The following is a 21481-nucleotide window of genomic DNA, read 5'->3' on the forward strand; positions in this document are numbered from 1 at the left end:
CATAGCTTTTAAGCATTGTTTTTTTTTGTGGTAGCTTTAAAGCCGAGTGTTGACCATATTAGTCACGTAGTGTATGAAAAACCACTATCTTTATTTATCTTTATGTTTAGGTATTTTCTTAAGGCATCCTTTAGTATGTTCTTTCTGTATCCATCCAAACAGAACAAGCTGAAAGCACACAGTAGTCATTTGGGTGTCAAATTCGCCTCTGGTAGGACTTCTCGCCAGTTTGGCTAAACATCGGTCGTGGAAAGGCTGCAGAAACTGTGTTCAGCTGCAGGAGCTCCAAATAGGGAGCGAAGCCAATTCGTTGGTGGCTCTGGTGGAACGGCCCCAAGTCAGTTCAAGTACCAATTCCGTGAAATTGCCTAAAATTCATGTTCCGGGTCATATTGTTTTCTGGTCATGCATGAACTGTTACTCGACGTGGAATCTTGTTAGCATGTTTGTCTCTCGTTGGTGCTGCGTTTTTTTCCCTATAATGTGAAATTTACATAAAAAATGTATCGAATTCAACATAAAAATCTGAATTGAGCCATGTGAACGTAAAATGCGTCAGACCGATTTTTAACATTTCATTTCTATATTCTCAGGAGTATTATTATGCCACCCCACCCCCTATATCTTTCATTTCAGTCTGGATTTCGGCCACAACACAGCACCGAGACCGTGCTTATCAAAGTCCTAAATGATATTCGTCGGAATACCGATGCAGGCAAATCATCTGTTCTGCTACTATTGGATCTCAGCGCCGCATTTGACACGGTTGATCACAACATACTACTCAGCAGATTGGAGCAGTGGGTAGGGCTTACTGACACTATTCTTCAGTGGTTCACATCCTATTTACATGATAGGGATTTCTTTGTGTCAATCGGAAATTATCAGTCAGAACGAACCAAATTCACGTGTGGAGTCCCTCAAGGGTCAATTCTTGGACCACTCTTATTTAACATCTATATGCTTCCGTTAGCTCAGATAATGGAACAGTATGACATCTCCTATCACGCCTATGCAGATGACACACAACTGTACATTTCTGTGTCCCCACATGATTATAGTCCCTTAGTCTCCCTGAGTAAATGCATTCATCAAATCAATGAATGGATGTGCCAGAATTTTCTCCAGTTAAATGTGGAGAAAACAGAGGTGATCATTTTTGGGCCAAAAAAGGAAAGGTCAAAGATAAGCAGCCAACTTAGCACAATGTCACTTACAGCTACAAATCAAGTCAGAAACCTTGGCGTAATTATTGACTCAGACCTAAAATTTGATAGCCATCTAAAGTCCGTCACTAAATCCGCTTATTACCACCTAAAAAATATAACCAGAATTAAGGGGCTTCTGACTCAACAAGACATGGAAAAACTTATGCATGCATTCGTTTTCAGCAGATTGGACTACTGCAACGGTATATTTACAGGTCTTGATAAAAAATCAGTCAGGAAGCTGCAGCTAGTACAGAATGCTGCAGCCAGAGTCCTCACAAATACAAGGAAGCTGGACCACATTACACCGGTTTTGAAATCGCTACACTGGCTTCCAGTGAGTCAAAGGATAGACTATAAAATACTACTGCTCGTCTACAAAACACTTAATGGCCTTGGACCAAAATACATGCTTGACTTGTTAGATTCCTATGAGACATCTAGACCCTTAAGGTCGTCTGGAACGGGTCTTCTGCATGTTCCAAGAACAAGAACCAAGCAGGGTGAGGCAGCATTTAGTTATTATGCTCCTCACCTCTGGAACAAGTTACCCGAAGGTCTGAAGTATGCTCAAACCGTTAGCTCATTTAAATCAGGGCTAAAAACGCTTTTGTTTAGCACTGCATATCCATAACTGTCTATATATTTCAATCTACCTGCCTTCTATTCCTCTTGTGCTTATCTCCATTGCTGATTAATGATTATTATTAGTAGTAGTTTTTGCTTTATTTCTATTTTTGTTTTATTTTTATTTATTTATTTTTATTCTGTGATTAAATGCGATCTTTTGTCTTGGTTTTTACGTTGTGTTGATTTAAATGTGATTTTTATGGTTTTCATGTGATGTAAAGCACTTTGAATTGCCTTGTGTTGAATTGTGCTATATAAATAAATTTGCCTTGCCTTGCCTTTCAGTCAGAAGCAAGCAGGAAAGTCTGCACCTTGCCATTGAATGCTCTCCATTACTGATGTGAACCAAGAGTAGGACAAGGGACAAGGGACTGATTTTGCTTGGTCCCTTGGTCACATAGTCATGCAAAAGGAAGGTAACAAAAATTCTCAACTGATCAATGGACATTTGTGTTTTTGGCTCAACAATTCATAAATATTTGCACAAACAAAAACCTGCTCTCACAAAGAAACAGACTTTAAACAGGATGGGGCAGTCGAGTAACGCCTTGGTTGCTACTGGAAGAAATAAAATAGTGTCTAGTATCACACATATCTACCTTTCTGTCTTGCTCTCGGTGGAACAATCAACTCTTCCATCAATCAATTCATGACTGAAATATGAATTTACTCGTAAACCGTATTTTTTGGACTAAATGTCGCACCTGAGTATAAGTCGCACCAGCCCCAAAAAACATAAATAAGTCGCACCGGAGTATAAGACGCATTTTTGGGGGAAATATACTTGATAATATCCAACACATGGAACAGATATGTCATCTTGAAAGGCAATTTAAAATAAAAATACAATAGAGAACAACATGATGAAAAAGTGTACAGTATGATAATGTTACATTACGCATGAACAATGAAACGCGAACGTGGCCGGTATATTAACGTAACATAACTAATAAGAGTTATTCAGATAACTATGTCATTAAGAACATGCTAAGAAGTTTACACACCCATCAGTGTCACTCCAAAACACCAAAATAACATGTGAAATGATATAATATGGTAATAATTTCACACATAAGTCGCTCCAGAGTATAAGTCGCAACCCCAGCCAAACTGTGAAAAAAAACTGCGACTTATAGTCCGAAAAATGTGGTATATAGATTTTGTCATTTCCCATAATTATGCTTGTGATCATTGTCCTTTGAAATATGAATGCCGTGCCACAAAATACTTTATTGTTGAATTAGATATACATGTAAACCACTTTAATTCATTGCATGAATGTGACACACCACTGTAATGAATACAAACCAGACTGAGGCTTGAGCTTGTCCTTTAAAAAGGGACAAATGTGGTGAAGCTTGTAATGGCCATTTGTGCTCAATGGCTATTCAGTGTCTTTCTCTTGTGGTGTTATTGAGAAAATGTCACAGTCTAGTGTTTTTAACTTGCAGTTGGTATAGGCCCACTCAATCCCAACAACACCCTTTTGCCACAGTGCTCCTTTGCTGTTTGTGAAATGTATTGATTGAGAAGCTCTTTTGGGTGCATTATACAATTATACACTCTTGTGTGTGAGGAGTACTTGCAATTTCTGCTGCGACACCTGTTAAACAAAAAGGCATCTTCACACAAGTGAGTCATTTAAAGTTGAATAGCGATCAGCGACGTGCCTCATCTTTAACACGCTTTTGAAGCTGCCAATTTAAATGCCGAGTTCTTCAAATTCACTGAAGGAGACACACAAAAAGAGAATCCTATTTTTTGCAGCAGCGGGTCACCCTGGCAGTAATTTGGTTGTTTAGTGTCTTACTTAAAAACTCTTTAGCTGTGTTGGTGTTGTGTCTCAACAGCTACATCAAGCCATATAGTGTGCCACTTTAATGGCTTTCACTGAAGCTCTAGAAATCAAGCGAGCAGAGCATTATAGGTTAGAGCAAATCAGAGGCCAGTGTGGAGGGTCTAAAAAGAATAATTTGTTGCGGTATCATAATCTTTCAAGGCCTTCGCGGTGCCGTAAAAGCTCCTTAAATCGTGCAGAATGAAGCACTGGGCTGCCTGTGGCCTTGTTGAACAAAGCAGGTGGCAGCAGACATTTCTGCCCCCCCCCTCGTCCCCCATCAGCCTCCACCACTCCCATCTGAGCACACACTTTCACTGACAACACATGCATTTATAAGCAAATCGAAATGGCTTTAACACTTCAGCAATTGTAGAGTTTGGAGGGGTGTTAAGTTTTCCGCATGAGTGGCAACAATAGCTTATGATGTGCAGTAATTCAAAATGGGTTGTCAGTTTTAAAACACGATGTTGATCTTCTCTGTCATAATTCAGGAGAATTACTGGTTACATCCGTATAGACCCTACTCACATGACGTCACAACCACGCCTCCGCGCCATATTGTCCGTCAACTCGTCGTGTTGACGCATTACCGTTACGTAAATTCCTCCTATTATGGCGTGTTTTTCTGCTCGTTAAAATTAATAATCAAAATGGTGAAGGCGTGTGTGGCGGTTGGTTGCAATAATAGAGAAGATAGACAGAGAGACTTGAAGTTCTACCGTATTCCGAGAGACCCGGAGAGGAGAGCGAGATGGACTGCTGCAATTCGACGAGAAAACTGGGCTCCAAACGATTACCACAGATTATGTAGTAGTCATTTTATATCTGGTAAGATGCATTTAATATATATTTAGAGGGTTTTGGGCTGACAACCACAATTAAGATCATTGCGAGGCTAATCGCTGACAACATACAGTTTCAAATTCAAGATGCTTATTTCTTCCACCATCATTACATTTTGAATAATATTTAGCTGGTACCAAGTGAAAGACGCTGGCCTCGTCTACGGATCATCAGTTAAACAGGTGTGTCCAAACCTTTTGCAAAGGGGGCCAGATTTGGTGTGGTAAAAATGCGGGTGCCTACCTTGGCTGATTTACATAGAACAATATATTTAACAAAACATAACAGAGGGGTGACCTAACAACTAGCACGAACGTAGCACAAACAAATGGCACCATTTCGGAACCATTTTGCAGTAAATTGGGGGCTTAGAGGGACGTCATCACTCGAAATTAATATCTCAAGCCCCCCAATTTACTGCAAAACGGACCCGAATTTGTTTGCGCTACATTCGTGCTAGCCTTGTTAGGACACCCTTCTGTTAATGAGAGAGTTGGTACGCTCCATTAGCTGCGGGAGCTAAGCTAAGAAAACGCTACGAGTGACGTCCCCACTCGAAATTAATATCTCAATAAAAGCATAATACTGTATCTACAAAACCGTTGCATGACAAACGATTAACATAATTTTTATATAAATTTGCGTCTGATGGGGGGGGGGCAACTTTACGGAGGCCTGTAGAGATGGTCACAAAGCACATATAGCAATATACAAAATGTCGTCTTTATTATTTATTTATTTTTTTAACTTCTGGGTCATCACCTTTGCAATTGTCTTGCGAGACTTTTGCGGTCGTGCTGCGAGCCATTTGCTGTCTGGTCGTGGCAATTGGTGTTTGCTGTCGTGTCGTGGCAATTGGCGTTCGTGCTTTTGCCAATTTGCAATCGCACTTTAGGAATTGGGGATTGTGTTGTGGCAATTTGCATTCATGCTGCGAGCCATTTGCTGTCGTGTTGTGGCAATTGGGGTTCATGCTTTTTCCATTTTGCGATCGCGCTTTAGGAATTGGGGATCGTGTTGTGGCAGTTTGCATTTGTGCTTTTTTTCTTTTGCAAAGCGTTTCCAATTGGGGTTCGTGCTTTTTTCTATTTGCAAAGTGTTTGGACTTTGGATTTCGCCTGACACCTCTCGGCCACCATAGGGACTAGGTGGTAGAAGATCATAGACTTTTAGTATAATAGGGCTTGAACCACCGTCCAGTCGATGCATCAACTTTACCACTCCACAATCATGGTTTGAGGTCGATTAAGTCATTTACCTTGTGTTTTGGCAATAATAACGTAATTATTAGGTAGTGGGCTCACACAGCTAACTAGCAGTCGTGATGCATGTTTGTGAAAATATTTCAATGTTATGACTGAAGAAGAAAAAAAATCACAAGATTAGAGATAAATAAATCAGCTGGCCAATTTTAGAAATATATTTATGTTTTTCTGCTTCATGCTCGTACAGCCTCACTCTCTCTCCTGCTGCTTTTCTTGGTGAGCAGTGCACTGCAGGTTTTGCTTGTTTAAGTTAACGATGATTGACAGGTGTTGAAGCTTTGATCTTGCCAGAGAAGCTTGGCAGGGCTACCTTCAAAGACGCCGAATGTGTCAATCATCGTTTAGCGTATTAAACACTAGTGTGCTGTAGCAACTTGTGTGGGTGCGCGCGGCTGTTCTAAGCAGTGAGCGGATTTGACTGGACTCACTAAATGAAGCATTTAATAGACAAGCATTTTTCTATGTAATTGTTGTTTAAAAATAATCGCATAATGGAGTTGGCACGATGGGACAGAAACATGTTTTTAAAAAAAAAAAAAAAAATCCCTTTTTTTGGAACAACACTTTTTTCCATAGAGCTATTTATGCTTTTATTCAACTTAATAAGAGATGTTTCTGAGTCTACTATGCAGGACGGCCATTTCACAAGCCACACAACAATAGCAATCTATATATATATATATCGGCCCTTTAAGTCAGGGGTCAAATATTTGACACGCAGGCAAATATTGGTTCTACAATTTGACCGAGAGGCAGGGCCGGCTGGATGGCATTTTTGTGTAAACTAGCAAACAATAAATAATCTACTATAAATTCCAGACTATAAAGCGGACCTAACTATAAGACGTACTGCCCAAATTTTAAAAAAAATTAAGAAGAGGGATATTACACAGAAATATTTGATGGCTCATGAATATAAATTTTAACCAAATAAACACGCATCAACCCGTCAAAGTGTTTTCTCATTTATATACTTGGGGGCAGCAAGACACAAGAAACACTTTCAACACCAGAAGAGAAAATGCTAACTTTACAAAACATTGTATACTATATATACAAAGAGTGAAAAATAAAATCTACTTTACCATGCCAAGCTTGAAGTGGACAAAGTCCTCTTGAAAATACCCTACTCCCATATACTCAGGCTCGGGGTTAGAGGCTAGCACTAGCCCTAGCCCCATAAAAACTCCTTTGTTGTAGAACATATTGGCAATCTTTTAAAAACTAAACAAAGTCAAAACACGCAGGGCTTTAACTGTTCTTCTGTAATGGGATCAAGCATCAAACAGAGACTTTCTTGGCAATAAAGTCCTCTGAACAATGGTTGACAATTGCTAAGTAGTGTTAGCATTGCGTCCTCTTGCCGTAGCAAACGGTGGATGTCCATCCTTTCAAAATTGTTCTTTTGCAGTGGCATACTGCATTACATGGGGACCTGTTCATCTATAAAGTCCCCAGAGGTCATGATGAAGTCTGATGAAGCTTCTGGCAACTTTAATGAGGGCTAGTGTGACAGAGAGCAATACACTGGCAAAATTTGGGATATCCATTCTTTTAAAATATGTCTAATCATCTATGGTTAGACTTCAATCTTTCTTCAGTAGTGGCAGAAAGGGTCTTCTCTTGACAATGAGTTGGTGTGTAACTGAAATTGAGTAGTTTTCACACAGACAGAGCCTACGGAGCTACCTCTAGCTAGGAGTGTGTTTGGAGAAGGGAATACACACCGAGAACACAGGGATACCCACGGGAACACAAGAGTGTTATCAAAATGGAACACTCACCCTGGTGGTTAGAGACTTGCACCCAAGTGGCAATGTCGTTATGATGCGGAGTGAACTTAAATGAAACAAACAAACAAAAAATTCCATATAAAAGCCATTTCGTTTTAAATGCCGCAAGGTACAAATGGGAAGAAAAAAATTGCGGCTCATAGTTAGAAAAAAAAAATACAGTTGTAGAGAAACTCAGTTTCAGTGGGGACAGTTTTGTTGGGTGCCTTTTTGGCAGAACGTATTGACTAATCCGAGAAAAATGACTAGAACGAACCCCGTCTGCCATTGCTGAAGTGTGTCATAACACACAGTCAACAGCAGCTAACGTTACTGTTTATACTGACTGACGCCAGGTTGCCATAGGTGTACAAACACCCCCAAAGATTAGAGCGTACACAAATCTCTACTCGGATTAGGCGATATCAAAGTCTGGTGTAATTTTAGTTGTGTCAATTCTCAAGATAGAGCCAGGATGTTGATCATTTAATTTTGATGTAGGCTACTCTTTCCCAGAGCTGGCAGCAATGGGAGCGCACCGCGGAGTCTTAGTGTTGTCAATAACGCGTTACTTTCCCTACAAAGAAAGCATTCAGAGGTGGACACACTTTGAGCTTCCCCTCATTGAAAGACGAGCATCTGCCACTGCTTTACAGCATTATAACCGTTGAATTCTGATAGCTGGCACATTGTTAAATGGCAGTGTTGTCACAGATTACTTGAAAAAGTAATTTAATTACTGATTACGCCTCAAAAAAGTAATATAGTTGCTCTACACATTTAGTATCAAGGTAACTTAAGTTACTGTAAAAGTAATTTATCGGTTACTTTTTAACAATTTTTCTCCCTTTGCTGCTTCAACATAAGAACGACAACAAAAAAATGTCATCACATATAATTCACTTTCCGACAGTTGAATTGAAAGTGGAAGATCAGAATTTTTCACATAAGGCTTAATCTTCGAGTTCGCGGGGGTTGAATTAGTGGATGGAGTCGATTTCAACCACCAGGGACTGGCGCTAGCTTAGCCACTCCGGAGCCCTGAAACTAACAAATATCTGACAAACTGCATGGAATTTGTTGAAATCAACTCCACCGATTAATTAAACCCCCGCTAACTCAAAGATTAAGTCTAATGTCAAAAATTCTGAACTTCGGGTTAGGGTTAACAGCGTATCAGTGCCATTATAAAACAATGCAAATTGACTGCACAATTATCAACAACACAGAAATGAATTGCACAATGCAATAAACACAAAGGTGGGGCCGGGCGCTACTGAGCGCGCACCACCCGGAAGTACACCCTACACACACGTGGTCTATTTGGCCACAAAACGTGGTGGCAACTAAGCACTTTACACTCATTCGGACTTACAGTACAACACATCCCAAAGATGCAAAACAAACACATCACCTCATGGCATAAATGTGCAACACAAATATGATGTAAACAATGCTCGCCGATTACCAGCCGTTGCAAAGGCAAAGCTACGAAATGGCCGCACATGTAACAGCTCCAACTTATCACTAGAACCCTCCAGAATGAAGGAAAAATACTCACGTTCATTCATGAACGCACACAGATCAACATTCCCTCGCACATCTCAACAAGTGGCTGCACTCGGCGCGAATGTGCACCCTCACTCCAAATGACTTTTTCAGTCTCAAAACACTTGTAACTTGTAACACTGACTCGAGACCAAAACGGGAAGTAACTATGAGTGTTTACCATGGAAACAAATGCATAGTGGGAACCGTTTTAACATTTTGTATTCAAAATGCTCTTCGTACATGACTACAATGTTCTTCATTCTACACACATTATGAGGCAATAACAAAATAGTAATGCACCGACACAAAGGAAACTAATCAGATTACTGGTTTCGAAAAATGAGTGCATTAGATTGCTTGTTACTGAAAGAAAGTAATCAGATTTTATTAATGTGTAATAACGCGCTAATGACCACACTGTCAAATGGTCTCAAAATTACCCATTGAGGTGGTGTGGTAGTAAGTGTTTTGGTTTTGTGTCTGTTGCATTCATGCACAACATGTAGCCTACCGATTTGTATTGTAAGCACCTTACGCCTGCCCCACATTATTTTATTTTTAAATAATTCATAATTCTTTTTTTGGGTGGAGGGTGTTTTTCTGAGCTACACCATTTTACCAGTACTACTGAGAAGGTTTACTATTATCATAAGGCAAGCACTCTTCTATAGACTATTTTTTGAGTTTCTGACCTTTTACTGTGTTAAGATGTTTTTTTTAGTCAATACGAATGTTTGAACAATTTTCAGGTCCATTCCCGTCCTAACCAAGACAATTATTAGTAATGATGGAAAAAAAGATGCATCTTTTGTTACTATTTTTTAAATGCAAACTATTCATTCCTATTTTATAGATATACATTATTTTCTTTTTTAATTATATTTTATTTATTTGTTTTGACTGTGAGATTCTGGGTCCAGAATTTAGATGCTGATCAAAATTGGGATTGTTTGTCTTAAACGGAAGTCTGATCTACTGGGTGCCATTTTAGTTTGACTTATGCTTTTAACAAGGTTGAAATTCTCTCCCAGAGAGACAGACAAGTGTAGTTTACAACATCCACAACATGTAGGTGGTGTGTTTGCACCCTTTATGCAAGCACATATGAATATTTAAAGAGCAAAAGTGTCGCTGATGATGATACAAATGTACTATCACCTAAATATTCATTACCTATAAATATTTTATCCTTCATTCCATGAGAGAGAGGAGGAGAGGGAGAGAGACAGGATTCGCTTTTGTGAGTACTTTGACCACATTTGCACAGAACTCAGGCCACAGGCTTGCCATTTTCCACAATGGACACTATGTGCCCTGCTTCACAGATAAACTCTCAGTTCAATGTTCTCTTCCTGCCTGAAAACATGAAAAATTAATAATTTGTAAGAGATGCACGTACCTGCTACCACATTTTAACAGGTGAAATTTGTTCCATCGCTCCAGCCATTATGCAAAATGCTTGTTAAGTAGAACATACTTTCACTTTCCATGTTTCTTTGGGAAATTGTCCTTTCCGGGATTTTCTGGATCACCTTTTTTCCCAGCTGTATATGGCGGTTAAAAATGAAGAAAACAAAACAGGCAGATTTAATACTTGAATGACGCAAAATCTGTCCGCCTTTTACCCATTGTTGGTCTTGATGTTCAAGCCTTGGACCATAACCACCAGACATAACCAGGGATGGGAATCGAAGTCCGATTCCAATTCAGAACCGGTTCCGAGTGTTTCGAGGCCTCGACATCACAATGAAAAAGCCTTAACGATCCCTTCAACGATCCCTAAAGACGCATATTGCGTCGTGACGTGTCTTGTTGTCCAGACGCATCAAATTAGCATGGCGCCAAGAACCACTCGCTCCAAAGTTTGCCTACACTTCACCAGGAAAAAGGGTGAAAATGAAAGGTTACGATAGTTTAGCACGAGCGTTGCCGCCGTAAACATAACAATGACGTAGGTTCGAACCCTCGAAAGTGTGTATTCACTTCACGAGGAAAAATTACAACAAAGCGACTTGCAGTCATTGCGAGATGGAAATAACTGCATCGGGAGGGAATAGACTGCACTGTCCTCACCGAGACGCTAAAGCTCAGTCCTGGCTATACAGCTAGCTAAACTCCCAAATGACGATGCAGAAGACGTTGGTATAATTTGCTGACTTTATTCAACCATCACTTGAAACTAAAAATAGAAATGAAACAAATCAATTTCGTCCCCAATAACAAACAGGTTCGCATCAACGTAAATCAGCGATGATTAGCTGCTAACACAGTCATAACAAACAGTTAGCATGCGTTCGCTAGCATTAGCACATCGTTTAAACCACTACACAACTGGGTTTAAGTGTCCGATCGCGAGTGGAAACACACAACAACAACACAGAAGATGATACATACAGGCGTTGGCTCTGCGGATATTTTACAAACATTAACAAAGAACGTGGGCTCGTGGCAGTGTTTCCCTTTCTCACTAACTCACTCACTGGCTTGGATGCGGCATTTCTTCTTCTTCGCGTGAGGAAGCGCAAGGGTGCCACCACTTGAGCGTGAAAGCGCCATAAAAACTAAAAGGCATGCATTTCAATATACTGGTAAATAAAAACAGGGGTCCCCAAACTACGGCCCGCGGCTCCATATTTGGTCCGGCCCCATGAACAATTCCAGAGAGCATTTTGAATTTTTTTTGTTTTTTTCTCCCTCAGTAGTGTTATTTATTCATTCATTCATTCATTTTCCATGCCGCTTTTCCTCACGAGGGTCGCAGAGGTGCTGGAGCCTATCCCAGCCAAGTACGGGCAGTAGGCATGGGACACCCTGAACTGGTTGCCAGCCAATCGCAGGGCACAAGGAGACATACAACCATTCACGCACACACTCATACCTACGGACAATTTAGAGTGTTCAATCAGCCTACCATGCATGTTTTTGGGATGTGGGAGGAAACCGGAGTTCCCGGAGGAAACCCACGCAGGCACGGGGAGAACATGCAAACTCCACACAGGAAGGCCGAAGCCCGGGATTGAACCCTTGATCTCAGAACTGTGAGGCAGATGTGCTAACCACTAAGCCACCGTGCCGCCTAGTGTTATTCATTTCCTGGCATTTTTCAGTGAATAACTCAGAGAGGGTTATTTGGTTATTATCTATTTAATTAACAGTGCTATTATTATTTATTATTATTATATTATTATTTTTATTTTATTTACTTTTGTTCCGTGAAGAATCCACAGAGGGTTATCTGATTGTGGCTTTCTGAAGAACAATACTTTTTTTTACATTTACGTACTTCTGCAATCGTCACACTTTTTCTGTTACAAACTGACCCCGGCCTCTCATCAGAGAAGGGAAAAGTTATTTGGCCCTCACAGGAAAACGTTTGGGGACATTGCCGAAGGCAGAACAACGACCTATATGCCAAAATATACCAATATTTTTTATTTCTATTAGAAAAATGTTTCAGTAAAATGTTACACATTCTTGTGCATTTGTCACTTATTGCCACAGTTAACATCGAGGCTTTGGGCCTCTTTTGACCTCGTTGTGAGTTTGTAAGGTTGTGACTTCTGATTAAACAAACTTGATGCCAATCAAAATGTTTGTTCTTCTTTTTCCCGAAATTAGAATCGATAAGAGAATCGATAAAGAATCGAATCGTTAAGCAATATCGATAATGGAATCGGAATCGTAAAAATCGTATCAATTCCCATCCCTAGACATAACAGGGGTGGACACTCTCCAAGCAAGTACTGGGCCCTCATTTTTTCCAGCATGAGCTTGAGAGTGGTACATGTTGATGTGATCAAATCTCTGGACACATGCAGCTGTGTAAATTATGTCCACCGCATCTTTCCAATCAAGGGCCAGCGAATATGGTGAGAGAAACCGTAAATAGCGCATTGAACGGGCAACAGAGATGGTCTTGACGATGTTTGCTATGCTGAGGATTCAACATGCTGGAGATTAACAGAGAATCAGAATTTCATCATGTTTCCGATTAATCAACCTAACTAGCTTAATGTAAGTTTTTTGTTGTTGTTGTTGCTCTTTCTCCTCTAGTTAATATACACTGCTACAGAACCAGCTGTCTTTAGCTGTTCTTTTCAGAAAGATGACAACCGTGCTGTTCAGACACATGCAGACTTCACATTGCTGTACTCCACCACCTTTCCAACTGCTAACCGTCATTCTGCCACAGGGCATTGCACCGCTGGGACCAGTTTAATGGCATGACGCCGTGTCCATCCGCTGTTCAAACTCCCCTGCGGTGCCGTCTGCCAACAGCATGGAGCCAAACAAATGAAACTAAGCTTCGCTAAAACACCAACCAACACAAATAACAACAAACTATAGCATAAAACGCACTGCATTTTGTCACAAAAAAAACATAAGGATAAAAAGAAAATACTCATTTGACATACCGAAAAAGAAACAATACACTTTCAGCACTGGGGAAGTGATACAACAATATTAGCTTGTCTTTACGTCTCCAAATCATGGATGAGGTTATTCACCCAAGAATACCCGTCGTCTGCCTCACAGATTGCAGTGGGAAGATTTTGTCAAAGAAAATGCTATCTGTTGGTGCCTCATTTCAATTAACTGTATTTCCACATATGAAGTATACATCACTCCATTTTTTTTTTTGACATTATTTTTCATTACATTGGATTCCATTTTACCAAGTTTGCGCGACACTATTTGTCAAAAGAGCCAGAGTTGCTTTAGGTGGTCCTTTTCTGGCTCTTGTGCAAAAAACCTGTTTCTCATTAATTAATATACAGCTAAATGTAGCTAATTTGGATACTCTTTTCTCTGATTGGCCTTGGTGTGTCGGTCAGAAGCTTGTGGCTGTTGCCAGTGCTTGTGGTGACTTACAAATCATGGAGACGCAATCGTCTGAAAAATGACACCTAGCTTTGCCATTTCCCAATTATACAAAAATAAAATATTTACTCAATTTACACTCCTGGCTTCAACGGGATTCTGTGTGTATGTGTGCTCAAAGAGGGGTATTTTAGTCACAAGGCAAGCTTTTGCTCTTGCTTCCTGGATACAAATTCCTTATTTCTACATAAATAAAACATTCACTCACTTGACGCCAGCACACTCACACGGTGCATGAAATTCGTCATCGTCTTGCATACGTCGGGAGACTACGCATAGGTTCGTGACTTTTACAGCGAACAAACCGACGTAAGTGCCTCTGGGCTGTCTAGATGACCAGGAGCGTTGCGGAGGAAAATCTGTGGCGCGAGAACCATATAAAGAGGCCGACTTTTGGCTGCAAACAAGCAAGCACAAGTGCCTCTCAGTCACCTAAATCATGGAGAGCTTTGCGGATGGAGATCGTGGGGGGGGGGGAAATGTCGAACGAGAACAGCGATTTTTGACGATGATGCAAGGTGCCACGCAGGTGCCTCCCAGCTGGGCAAACGGTGGAGAGCTTTGCGGGATGGAGGTCGCTTGTGGATAAAACTGACAAAAACAGTAACTGGCAGTGCGTGCGACAAAAGTGTTACACTAAACCACAGCCATTGCACAAGTATTTAAATAATGTATTATTTAAACTCCGGATGCATGACGTGGCAAACCTCCTGATGGCTCGGTGCTAGTGATAATAGTGGGCGTGAAAAATGAACGAATATGCCGGGTCTGCGGGATGATTCAACTTAGATAACACACTTCAACCAAGGGCACACTTCCATTTTGACTTATCTTATGCATTGTATATATGAACATCTCCCTCATCCCTCGTGGGGTGGTATCATCTCAAGCCTTTACCTGGGAGTTTGAGGGTTCTGCAGAGTATCTTAGCTGTTCCTAGGACTGCACTCTTCTGGACTGAGATTACAGATGTTGTTCCTGGGATCTGCTGGAGCCATTAATCGAGCTTGGTACTTCTCCAACATCTCACGTTCCCTCTTCCTGATGTTAGCGTCAGCTGGTATTGCCACATCTATCACCATCCCTCTCTTCTGCTCTTTGTCCACCACCACGATGCCTGTTTGGTTAGCCTGAAGTCCCACAGAACCTTGGCTTTGTTGTTCTCAGCCACCATCTGGTGTAGCCCATTGGTATTTGGGCACGTCTATTCTATACTTGTTACAGATGTTCTTGTATAGCAGGGGTGCCCAAGTCCGGTCCTCGAGAGCCCCTATCCAGCTTGTCTTCCATGTCTCCCTCCTTTACAACAGCTGAATCAAAAGATCAGCTCATCAGCAAGGTTTGCAGGAGCCTGACAACGATCCTCATTATTTGATTCAGGTGTGTTGGAGGAGGGAGACATGGAAAACAAGCTGGATAGGGGATCTTGAGGACCAGACTTGGGCACCCCTGCTGTATACTATCTCAACCACTTGGTTGTGCCTCTCCATGGACGCTGATCCAGCTAGCATCTTACTCCCTGCTACGATGAAATGGAATGTCTCCGGAGTGTCTTTGCACAGCCTTTACCTCGGGTCTGATCTGCTCTTATAGATCTTGTCCTCTATGGCCCTTGTACTAGAGCCTTTGCTGTCTGTCAGTCCAGCGTACTACAGCCACAGGTAGGATTTGTTTATGGCAGCCACTCTCTGCCTCTGTCTCTGCTGCCTGGGACATTCACTGTATAGCTTATCTTTTTCTTGATGTGTTCTAGGGTTTTGAGTGTTTCATCCCGAACTGTGGATTTGACGCTCAGTAGTCCTCTGACTCCCTCTTTCTGCTTTGTGTACAGTCTCAGAGTGTTGGACTGAGGGCAAAACCCTCCGTGCATTGTGAGGAGCTTTCTGGTCTTGATATCCGTGGCTTCTACCTCCTCCTTTGGCCATCTTCTTATCCCAGCTGGGTATCTGATGACTTGGATCCTGTTCTTACCATTCAGCGTACTTGTCTTACTCTCTGGTGGTATTTGAGTATAACTGACTTCCATGTGACCTCCTCGTGGTTTCCATTAGCCTGTGGGATAGCAGGGTAACTGTCTTGGATATCACCTATTTTGTCATCTGTTAGTTCAACCCCTTCACTTTTGATTATCTTGCCTTTCCTTGAGAACATCTGGCCGCACTTAGTCAGTTCGAATGACATCCCTGTGTCGTTGCTGTAGATCCTGCCTATCTGGAGCAGCGAGTCAATTTCTTGCTTATTCCTTGCATACAGCTTGATGTCATTCAGGCAGAGTAGGTGGCTGATTGTTGCTCCACTTCAGAGCTGGTACCCGTATAGCCACTCTCTGTGAGGATTTGATTGAGGGGGTTCAGACCTATGCAGAACAGCAGTGGGGATACCACCTCTCCTTGGTATATGCCGCACTTGATGTTGACTTGGGGAACTGAATTTGAGTTGGCCTCTATGGTTGTACTCTACATCCTCACTGGGTTGTGGATGAGTGTTCTTAGGTCTCTTTTATCCCATACATTTCTAGGCATTCTAGTATCCATGTTCTCTGGCATGGAGTTGTAGACTTTCTTGTAGTCAATCCAGGCAGTTCACAGATTGGTCTGTCTATTCTTGCAATCTCTGGCAGCTGCTCTATCAACCAATAGCTTATGTTATCACCAATTTCTTTCTGAGCCCTGCTCATCAATGGCTTACTCATCTTAGCCACAGTGATGCCTGATAGCGCCTTCCATTTTTGTGCAGGGACAGGTTATTGGCTAGTAGTTGGATGAGATTTGTCCTTTCTAGGGGTCCTTCAGGATTTGGACTGTTCTTTACTGGGTTAGACACTCTTGGTGGGTTGGTTCATCTGTGCTGCTAGGCGTTCATTGAGTGCAGTTAGCTTCTTCAGTCAGTACGCATATACTGTATTATATGAGAGCCCGGTGCTGTCCAGCTCTCTCTACTTGTTTTCTTTTCAGATAGATTATTTGTTGTAGAACTTGAAAGCCGGCAAAAAAGGCTAAATGTTTTACAGTACAGGAAGGTACCAACTATCAGCCATCGATCCTGTAGTCATGAATTTGGCAAGACAATTCTTGATCATCATAGCGCAAACTTCAGCATGTCTTCCTTTAATGGTCCTCCACTATCTTTGCACACGCTCAACGGGTCTCCAGACTTCTTAACATGCTGCTAACCAGGCACTTCCTCATAGGTGAAAGTGGTTATGTGGCAAGCAAAAACAGCTGGCGAAGGGGTACGCGGCACGAAGGCTGTCAAATGCGACCTCCCTGATCGTTGACAGCGGCTGCTTTTTTAACTTGCCGGCGTCCTTCGGTGGCCAATCAGCGACGGCCACGATGTCTGTCCTTTCGGTGTCGGTCAGCCTATCAGCTTACGTCCCAATGGGAGGGGAGGCAACCAGCTGGCTGAGGCAAGGATCAGCTGACTGGAGATTTCTCAAAATGAAAACAACAATAAAACGGCCAGGGCTGTCACAGTAGCATGTCCAGCCATGTTTGTCGGGCTTTAAATTTCAAACAAAATAAGTTACTTATCAGAAAAGAAAACGAGCATCAATGTAATTTCCATACACACAAAAAATATGGAAGATATTAAGACATGAATACATTTAAATTTTAAGAATTTTAAAATAGGGAATTACTTCTCAATAACACTGTATATATACATTTATATACACATTATACTGATGTGTTCAATGAAAATAATCTATAGCCAGTGAGTTTTAGATATGCATTAGGCCGAGGTTCAGACCTCTATTGATTTTCAATAGTCTCTTCCTAACGAATGCTTTCTCTTTCCCTTTGTCGATGATAAAACGATCGCTTGCACTTAAAAGCGACACACATATTAGCTTCTGTTGAAAAAGGCCATGTTGTAATTGTAGCTATCATTTACAGTGAATGATCAGCACCTGGTTAAAGGTGAACATCTGTTTCAATATTTCCAGCTCAACTTGCAAATGCATATATTAATAATTGAGCAACATTTACATTAAGGAATTCTTTGGAAACAACATGCTAACATGCTTTATGATGACGATCCATTATCCATCATATTAGCCATTAAAAATTCTTCATGCTCTGTTTGAGAAACTAGAGTTGAATTGTAATAATCTCAGTAGTAATGTAATTGGCTCCAATTGATGCTTTTAAAATGAGGTAACAACGATTTTCTCTTAATTCATGACAGTACTGTAGAAATGTTCAAGTCTTCTTTAAACACGCAACGGTTGTCTTTGTGTCTTCTTCATGATAGTAAAACAACTATTAAGCTTGAAGAGTGCTAATCACTCTGCCTCTGTGCCTCCCGTATCATTTATTTATTTATTTCAGCACATTAGCTGCAGTGAAATTCCCAATGATGGTTGATTAAAGAAACAACTGGTCAACTTCTGTTGGTGACTGTAAATGTTTTTGTACTTTTGTAGTACCACATGTAAAGTGGAACTTTCCACCCATGCTTCAAAAAACTCAATTGTCCAAAAATGACAATACTACAGGTATCCACGGCTAAGCTTCGATAGGAAATTAAAAGACATATTTTAAAATTAGGGGGGCCTTGAGCAGCATAAATGCAGCTCCTCCGACACTTCCAAAATGTGCATCTATATTAGAGTCATTTAACATTTCAATTTCAATTCTTCCCTGAAGCACCAATATTCTAACAAGCGGCATGCAACACTTTTAAATGGTGATTATTTCAGTCCTTATTCCATTCACACATATTCAGCATCCTCTTGAGTCAAATTAATGATTTGGGAGCTGCAGGGTTTGACCGCACTTATCAGTCAGCATGTGTTCCAAGTCAGTCTCCATTTAGCATCCATCACTTTGCTGTTATCTTGTCATCAATTTGCAGCACATTACAGATTTGGTATAAGACACTTGATGGTACTGGTGTTGTCTACATGTTGCAGTCAGTCATCAAAACCTGGTGCAGCTCCTCTCTTTTATGTCTCTCCTCAGATATAAATGCAGATGGTCTCTACTCTCTAAATGGCTTCTGTTCAGATGGAGCTTTCAACACATTTAATTCATTGGTGGACTGGCTGTACTCCTGAAAGGACTGAAAGAGCAGCCGACTTCGTTATTGTAAACACATGATTAAAGCCATCATAAAAGTAAAAAGGGATGGACAGAAAGATAGCATGTTCATGAGTAAAGAGATTTTGATCAAGAATTTCATTACCTTGGTGTGGAAAAATCAATTAAAAAAAAAAAAACAGACTAATTGCAAAGATGAATTTTAGTGCAACGATGACTACACAGTAGCAGGAAATCTTGATGAACTTGTCTTTTGAATGCTTTCACAAAATTCCAGGAAGCACATTTGATTTACATTCAATGCAGCCGACACTTACCGTTTTAATGCCGGGGCTAGAGTTTGCACCATAATTGATCATTTGATAGTAAATAAAAATAAATATCCTTTTCAAATGCATAGGCTTTATGGAGGATCTGACTCGCTCTTTGCCAAGTTCATGTTCTTGCATGCAGGCCGACTTGCTATCCAACTGCTTTACTGTGTTTCTAACCACCAAAAGAGAGTAAAAGACAGCAGCTTTAACATCTCCCTTGATAATACAGGCAGAAACATTTAATTCCTCTGCACATCATTGCATTTAAAGGAATGCTGAGGACATGAGGACAACTGCTTCAAAAATGAAATACATTTGAACTTTTACTTGTAGTCAAAAGCAGAAAGAATTCGTGATCATTTCGAGGAATGCAAATATATTCAACAACTTGTGCTTTCCTTCCTAGAAACAACAACCCTTTGAATATGAATGTCAACCTTTTTGCTTATATTTTGGTGGGCCAGGCCATTTTGAGATGTCACTAGGGGGCATTGTCATACAACACGAGGCCATACATGCACATGTAAAATAGCTACAAATGTTCACCATGGCAACTTTATCCCTCCCCACCTAGTCACCTGTTTGAATGTATTTTGCGCTTATCATTTTATGGCAACATCCTGAGATGAAAGGTAAAAGACCAAATGACCATACTGTCATTGTCAATTGAATTTGAAGCTGTCAAATTGTGATGGCAAATGTGTTTGTCATGTAAGTCAGAATTAACTCAAGTATGACTAGAACATGTGGCAGAATGGACACTAGTCAGTTATGAGCAATAAAGTGCTTTGAGCGACAATCGAACGTCTCAAAATTAGAGGTCAGAGGAGCACACCTTTTAAATAAGTGACAATTTGTGGAGTCCGGACTCCCAACAATAACCTACTTTGTAAAAAGGAGACAAAGGTATATAGCAGGGCTGCTCACAATTTTTTGCTCCAAGAGCTACTTTTAAAGGAGACAACCTCCCGTGATCTAGAAACCTCAGGCTTATGTCTTTTTTTTTTTATTCAATACAATTCAAATTTATTTGTATAGCGTCATATAGTGCCTTTAAAATGCGTGCGACAGGAGAAAAAAATGTTTTAAATTAGAACCATATTTTGAGACGATTCGACTATATACAACAATTTAGCAAAGCTGAGATGATGAGAAATTAGCCTTTTAATCTGCCGGTTAGCCATGCCTACCATTATAGGGCTCTAGTGTCCCCAACAGGTGGATGAGGTCAGCGGGAGAATGGGCTAATCGGTTTTACTATTCAGCCCATTGGGGGGGAATCATTCAGAATGAGGAAAAAGCGACGAAGAGAGCCGCAAAATGTCATTGTTTCAGTATCACTACTCCAATATTTTTACAGGATATTCTTTTTATCCAATTATTTTTTTTCCCCAATAGCTAAATAAATGGCATTGTCATGACAAATAGCAGTCTTGTGCTAAATGGAATATGAAATAATAAAAATGCATTTATTCAGGACGACATGGCAAAATTACTCCATAATGGTCAAAACTGTCGACTTCACCTTTACTGTCGCACCTCCCGAACGATATTTTATGCCACCTAAATCGGGCTTATGTCATTTCCCTTCCCCGGCTTCAGAGAATGTAAACAAACCAAGAAGCTGACAGTTAGCTGACATGCTAACCCAAACCGAGTGATGTTTCAAAGTCTCTGAAGCGGAAAATCACACATAACTAGCCCGGATCATTTCACATGACGACTGGGTTGTCGATTGTCTTCACCGATCGGCAACCCGCCCGGCAGCGAACAAGTCAGAGCTCGTCATTCCCCTGCTGAGGGCTCGTTTGCGGGGAAGCAGCTGGACAATGACCGCCGGACAAACCGGCCGACGTCGGAGAAGCGTGTAGCTGCCAAATGGTTAACACGAATATGGCAAAATAATGCTTTACTACACGGCGAAGTCGTAAACAGCGAGAGACTCATAGGAGGGTGGCTGCAGTTGTTATGCAGCTAACATGACAATATGTGTATGAGGAGAGCTTTTTACATGCCCATCCATGATCAAACGTAAGTAGTCCTTTATTTAAAGAAAGTTTGTAGTGTTGACTTTGTAATCGCTGTATTCGTGGCTATTTTTAACACAAAGTTGCAATTTCTGATCAGTTGGAAAT

At 40.9% G+C, this 21481-nt stretch overlaps 1 long non-coding RNA gene across 1 annotated transcript in view; it reads left to right on the plus strand.

Annotated features, from left to right (window-relative positions):
* LOC130930165 (uncharacterized) overlaps positions 1-21481 on the plus strand; it is a 33871-nt gene that overhangs the window by 10825 nt on the left and 1565 nt on the right. Inside the window, exons 2-3 of the long non-coding RNA XR_009067004.1 lie at positions 637-804; positions 2124-2254. This is a non-coding gene — a long non-coding RNA (uncharacterized LOC130930165). The remainder of the gene's footprint in view (positions 1-636; positions 805-2123; positions 2255-21481) is intronic.

Source organism: Corythoichthys intestinalis, chromosome 2 (genome assembly GCF_030265065.1).
Source record: "Corythoichthys intestinalis isolate RoL2023-P3 chromosome 2, ASM3026506v1, whole genome shotgun sequence".
NCBI classification, from domain to species: domain Eukaryota; kingdom Metazoa; phylum Chordata; class Actinopteri; order Syngnathiformes; family Syngnathidae; genus Corythoichthys; species Corythoichthys intestinalis.